Genomic DNA, 6472 nt, shown 5'->3' with positions numbered 1-6472 from the left:
TACTGATTTAATTTATAGCCAATTTAAATTATAGTCACTTTTTTATGATATTTCTCCTAATAAGAAAATTTCAGGAATTATTTTTACTATAAATTCGGACATTTTTTTTTTTTTTAAGAGTGGAATCGACAAAAAAATGATTAATATTTATCGATTAATTATGTGGTTTATAATAGATAAATCATTAAATAAATACATAAATAATAAACATATCATAAAATAAACAATAGCTGAGAGCTTTGCATCGAAGTTAAAATAACAATTGAGTAAGACTAAATATTAATTAAATACCTTTAAATTTTATACTTTTAAATTGAATAAAATGAAATTTAATATAAAATTTTAACAAGTATATATACTTGTTATGATCTATTCTGAGCTAATAAAATATTTCTATTAAATATCTCTAGTGTTTCATAGCTTGGTCGTTGATTATTTAAAAAAAATGAAGAACTTTAAAATATTTGGGCGTTTAATATTTTTCATAAAGTTACAAAATAATAATCAGAATTATTTTTTATTCCCTTACACAGATATTTATTTTTCGGCGACCCAGTAAAGAACCATCATTGAGAAAATTACTGTTAAAACTTAATTAACGTCTAAAAGTCTTAAGTGTTTAAAAAAGGTACAAATTGGATAAATTTAAAAGCAAGTTCATTAAGCAAATTGAAATTTTTATGTATATCAAGCAACCCTTTTAGTTTACAAATTACTTTAAACACTTGCTGTTTTTAAAGTCTCTTTAATGGACCAGTCATTATATATTAAGTAATTTAATCAAGTATTCTGATAAAAATATGTTGCACTATTTTGATCAATCACTTTCTTAAAGTATATTGATCTTTTGAATTAGTACTTTAAACACATCAAAACTGTGCTAATAATTAAAATTTTATACTAAAATAAGTACGAAATGGTACAAACATTAGTAACGGATTTCGAATAATTAGACTATTTAGTTTACACTATACAGAGTGTATTACTAAAAATACTACTCTCAATTATTTCGTCAAATGTTTTTTTCATAATAATTTACAAATTAAAATTTTATTTATTTTTATATGTATTAAATTTATGGTAAGAAAAAGTTATTTCTAGGAGTAGATTTTAGGAAAAACTCCTGAAGTTAAATGGATACTTATCATTATCATTTTTTACTATTAAGTGGTCTTAATAAAATGGAAATAGTAAAAACATAAAAAAAAGTTAATATAAAAATAGTTAAAGCAAATAAAGAATTTATTGTAAAAAAAATTAGAAAAAAACGGTTAATTTTTTTTTCCAATAATGTTTTTCTGTAGCTGATTTAAAAATAAAAAATGAATTCTTCTTATGAATATAATTGATTATTTTAGTACAACGACTTATTGAAATTGAAGAATAAAACCGCTATGAATAATGTTTATTTTGAATCTTTTAAAACGTATGTTAGGTAAAAACTAGATCATATAAAAACTTAAGCTATAGAAAAAATTAAATTTTATTAAGTTGTAACAATAAATTATCTATTAAAATTTATTTAATATTTATGTTTATATTAAGAATAAAATTTTATATAATTATTGTAATAATTACAATTATTGTTTTTACTGAAATTGAACTATTTACCAGAGAAATGTTTATATGGAATTTAGTCAAGATAGAAAAAAATAATACTTTATATACTAACTACCTACAGGTTGATAAGTAATAAAAACATCAACAGAAAACGTGCCACAGACTATATTTTCGCCTATTGTTATCCTCAACTCTTGAGTTTTCCGTACACTCAAGTGGAAGACTATAAAAAAATATCGTCAAAAATGATGAGAGACCTCTTCATATAGACCGAGCCAATGTAAGGACAAGTCGACAAAGTAAATTGCTCGACATTTTCAACAGCTCAGGCGATGAAGTGTCTCACGTACACAGTATGTTATTCACTGCTTAATATTACTTTACTTGGAAAAAGGCATAAATGAAAACTGCATGTCTTTAGTATCAGATGGCACATATTATTTTTTCAATTATAAACAGTATCCTTAAAAGCTAAATCGTTTTCCAGTTCAAAAGTCACCAATGAAAGTAATACGAAATTTACAATACATAGAAATGCTAAACACAAAAATAGTTTGTTATTGTTAAACAGAACATTTTTTCAAAATAGATGTGGTCAGTTACATCATCTTAAAGTATTATGTGATATATTACAGGGCTCAGAGGAGTAATATTCGCTTGAAAAACACTTAATATATTACTTAATAAGAAAGCGCAAATGTGCTTTAACGTTTTATTTCAACTTTAATGAAACATCTACAAAATTGTTAATTGCTCTTGGAAATGGTTAAAGCTATTCAGCGGCAATCTTTATGACCTGTTTCTGCGCTCGTCGTTATTTTATTATAACAATATCTGTCTACTTATTTTCATTTATTTTTAAATAATGTTACTTTTAATTACTCTTTTAAGCACTCGTATTCTACTATGCTATATTATAATTATTCACAGAATTACTAATCACACGAATTTAGTGAATTAGATGTACACAATTACTAATATAGATAATCCGCAGTCTTATAAATGTATTAAATAGCTTATTTGTTTAAAAGTTGATGATCTGCATTATTTTAAATTTAACTTTTCAAGTCTCATTTCATATTTTAGATAATAAAAAAATGAAAATTAATTTTAAGCAATTAAATCTATATAAATCTTAGGAAAATTATAAGCATCTAAGAAAACTTATTAAACGAACCATTTAGTTAAGATAAAATTTATTTACTTAATCATGAATAATAATAAAATTGGGCCGATTTTTGTATCTAGATTACATAAAAGTTGAATGTTGATGATTTATGTATATTGTTCCAACTTGAGCTTCTTTTTACTTAGAAGTGAGTTAAAGTAATCTTAATTCTTAATTAGTTTATTAAATTGCTTTTACACTTAAGTTACTCTTATGGGTTAATATTATTTTCAACTCTGGCAGCTGTGTCTGTCATATCATTAAAAGTTTCAGGCTTTGATTTGACACTTTGATGCTTAGAGTTTTTACACTAATTACATTATTATTATTTTACCTTAGCGTATGAAAACATATAAATAGTTTTGCATGAAGTTTATTTGAAGTTTTTCTGAAAATGTTTACCAAATAATAAATAATTGAACTGACATAGAAAAAGAACAAATGATTTAAAGTTGAAAATATTTTAATAAAAAGAGTATAAATACGAAGTCGTGTTTGTAACTCAAAATCTAAGAGTTAAAAAGTATACTGTTACGACCTCTAAAAATATCTAATCACTCAAATTTTTCAGTATAGTTAATGAAAAAGTTTTAAATACGTGGTTATGTATTTAAAGAGCCTTAGCATATTATATTTTAATATATAATTTTTCTCATAAATTATCTTTGTAGACAATTTATTTCGGTATTTATGATCATAAATAATTTCTTATGCATTGTGTTACGGTTAGAAGTGAATATTTAAGTTGAGAAAGTAAGCAAACTTTTTTAAAACTGCATCAAAGTTTTTGATTCTAGCATCACAAAGTATAAATGGTTGAAACGTAATAAAATTTATTCTGTGTATAATTCATATAAGTTATTTAAATCATTTATGTAGTATATTGCACCACTTGATGTTACATAAACAAATGTTCAATAAAATATAAAATTAGAAAATAAATAATAATAAAAAAAAAAATAGTTTACCTTAATTGCAATCATTACTTTACCAAGAGTTTTTGTCTAAAAAAAAAATTAGTTAGAGATTTAATTTATATCTAATTTCTCTCTTTTGTTATCTTCCAATAACTATTAGAACACTTCTAATGTCATCTTTCCTCCTTGTTTCTTGATCTGTCAGGTCCTCTTGGGTGGTTAGTGTGGTTATGGTGAATCTTCATGAGCGTACTCTGCATGTATGTAAAGAACACCCATTGAGGTAGTAACATGTCTATTACAACCTCACATATGTATTGGCTCCGTTCACTCATGTTTTCTTTTTAATTCTTTATTTTGTAGCATTGTTACCTTAAATTGTTTTTATGATTTAATATTTCGTTATAAAAAACAATCAATGTTCATGAGATTATATTTGTAAAATACCTGAAAATAAAACAATTATGTATATGGACTTTTTATTAAAAAAAAAATATTGTAAGATTGCTTTATTTATTTAAAAAATACTTGATTGGCTTTGGGTTGTAGAATTAATCAAATTTTTAATTGCTCTGGTCATATTTTTTTGGTTATGATTTATGAATTTTTATAGCATCCTAATAGAGAAATTTTGCTAAATTGTAACGCATAACCTTAACCGACAGAATCTTATAATTTTGAAGTTGACATTTAAATTTCTACGAGTAATCAAAATACTTTTCCTTTTCAGTTTTATTAACTTAAATTAATTCTAGTTGATTTGCTTTTTATTTGATATCGCTAAAATTGTTATAATTTTACGGAAGATAAAATTATTAATTTTGTGTCACAATATTAGAATTTTATTTGTATTAAAAGATCTGTTATTTAATTATAAGGTTCAATAAATCCTTAGTTGTTCGATGACTAAACAAGTTACCTTGTTTACATTTTCTATTTATAAATAACATTGAAAATAATAAAATTATGACTTACTTTAAAAGATATTTTCTATAAAATAATAAGAAATATAAAACAATCAAGGCGACATTAAAATAAAATATCGGAAGATGTAAATTTCCCATAAAATTGGAGAGGATTAATTTTTAGTAAGGATTCCTTTTTTAATAATGTAAACCATTTAAAGTATCTTTCCATTCGTTTTAGTTCATAAAAATATATTAAGCAGAAAATAAAAATATTTGGCATATTATTTTTAATTTCTAGTGCACATTAGTGTGGTCCTCAATCTTAGTAAATTATAATACATTTCACCAAAAAAGATAGAATTTTTCTATGGCCACAATATTTTTTACTCGTCTGGTGGTCTAAGAGAATTATGTGAAACTTGTTGCTAAAGAGACACAGTGATTTATTATACGACTGCAACAAGCGTATCCCGGTGTGTCTCTCATTAGGTGTCGCCTGATTAATATTCGTGTAGGTATAAAGATATATAATTAAAAACGTGACTAACCAATTATTGTCGCCTGTTTCGTCTCGACTGTTGTTTTCATTATTACTTGATAACCGTATGTTAGTAGACCACCTACTTGAACCTGTTTGTTAAATTGCTACCCAGTGTACACTATTCAAATTTACACATTAAATTATATATATTTTTTTCACGAAAAAAGAAATAATTTAATAATTGTACAATTAGAACATTTATTTGACACTTAAATAGTAATAAATCTATAAATTGTTCAAAACATAATAAATCACATAAAATTAAGATTAGTTTTAAACGCAAAGATGTAATTAATATTGAAATTAATGACACTCCTTAAAATATACACAATAAAATTACACTGAAGTGAGGAATACAACATTTGTCATGATTAATTTAATTCCTCATCTACTTAAAAATATTAAATTCAGTATTGAGCATTTGAAAAATGTATCACTATTATTACATTTCACTGTATTAAATTATAATTTAATTTGTTTTTATATTTATGAACAGTTTCTTCATCTACTATTTTATGATTCTTTACTCATAATTTACTGTTGACTGGTTGTTGTACTGCATTACGATTATTATATGACTGATGGAAAAGAAAAAACTTTTAAGAACAGTCAAAAGAATGTTTGAAACTAATACAATTATATAGAACATCAGCCACGCTTATGTCAAGCAATAAAATACTAAATCACATCAATGAAATTTTATAACCGATCATATCTTCCAGACAATAAATCAGATGATCAAGGGCATATTTTATCCCAAAATAAATTAAATTAAGTGTCCTGGTAAAATCATATAGAACTTTATACAAATTTTTTAAGGAAATTTCAAGGAGTTGTTGTTATAATAATCATTTAGTACAAAACATTTTTTAATATTACTCTCGTATTTGATATTTCATTTTATGTTATCTCAATAATTCAGATGTATACGTTTCCGAAATTCGATTGATTTCATCGTGAACAATATTTTTTGTTTATTTGATAAAAATATTGTATTATATTCTACAAAGCACACATTGATTCATGGGTCAATAAAATTATGTAGTAAACATATAACGATGATATATAAGTCGAAGATTATATAAATATAAGAGTATATTTATTTTTTAGAGGGCTTTAAAAGAAATCTATTAAACGACTCACACTACAAAGAACATGTTATTTATGAGCAGAGTTCCGGAGTAGCGATAGGCAACGTTATTTGGTATTATTGTGTAAGGAGAGACATCGTTGTCATTGTGTGTTAGAAAACTTCCTTTTGTAATATTCCCTTTTATGTAAAAAAAAACGGGGAGAAATTGAATTTTAAATAAGTCTTTTACCGCCAAAATATGATTTATATTCATGTTGTGTACCAAGTGACCGATTAGTCAACCAC

This window comes from Daktulosphaira vitifoliae, unplaced genomic scaffold (genome assembly GCF_025091365.1).
Source record: "Daktulosphaira vitifoliae isolate Bord-2020 unplaced genomic scaffold, ASM2509136v1 Scaffold_2, whole genome shotgun sequence".
Taxonomy (NCBI): domain Eukaryota; kingdom Metazoa; phylum Arthropoda; class Insecta; order Hemiptera; family Phylloxeridae; genus Daktulosphaira; species Daktulosphaira vitifoliae.
The sequence above is the reverse complement of the archived record's forward strand: the minus strand, read 5'-3'. Positions refer to the sequence as shown.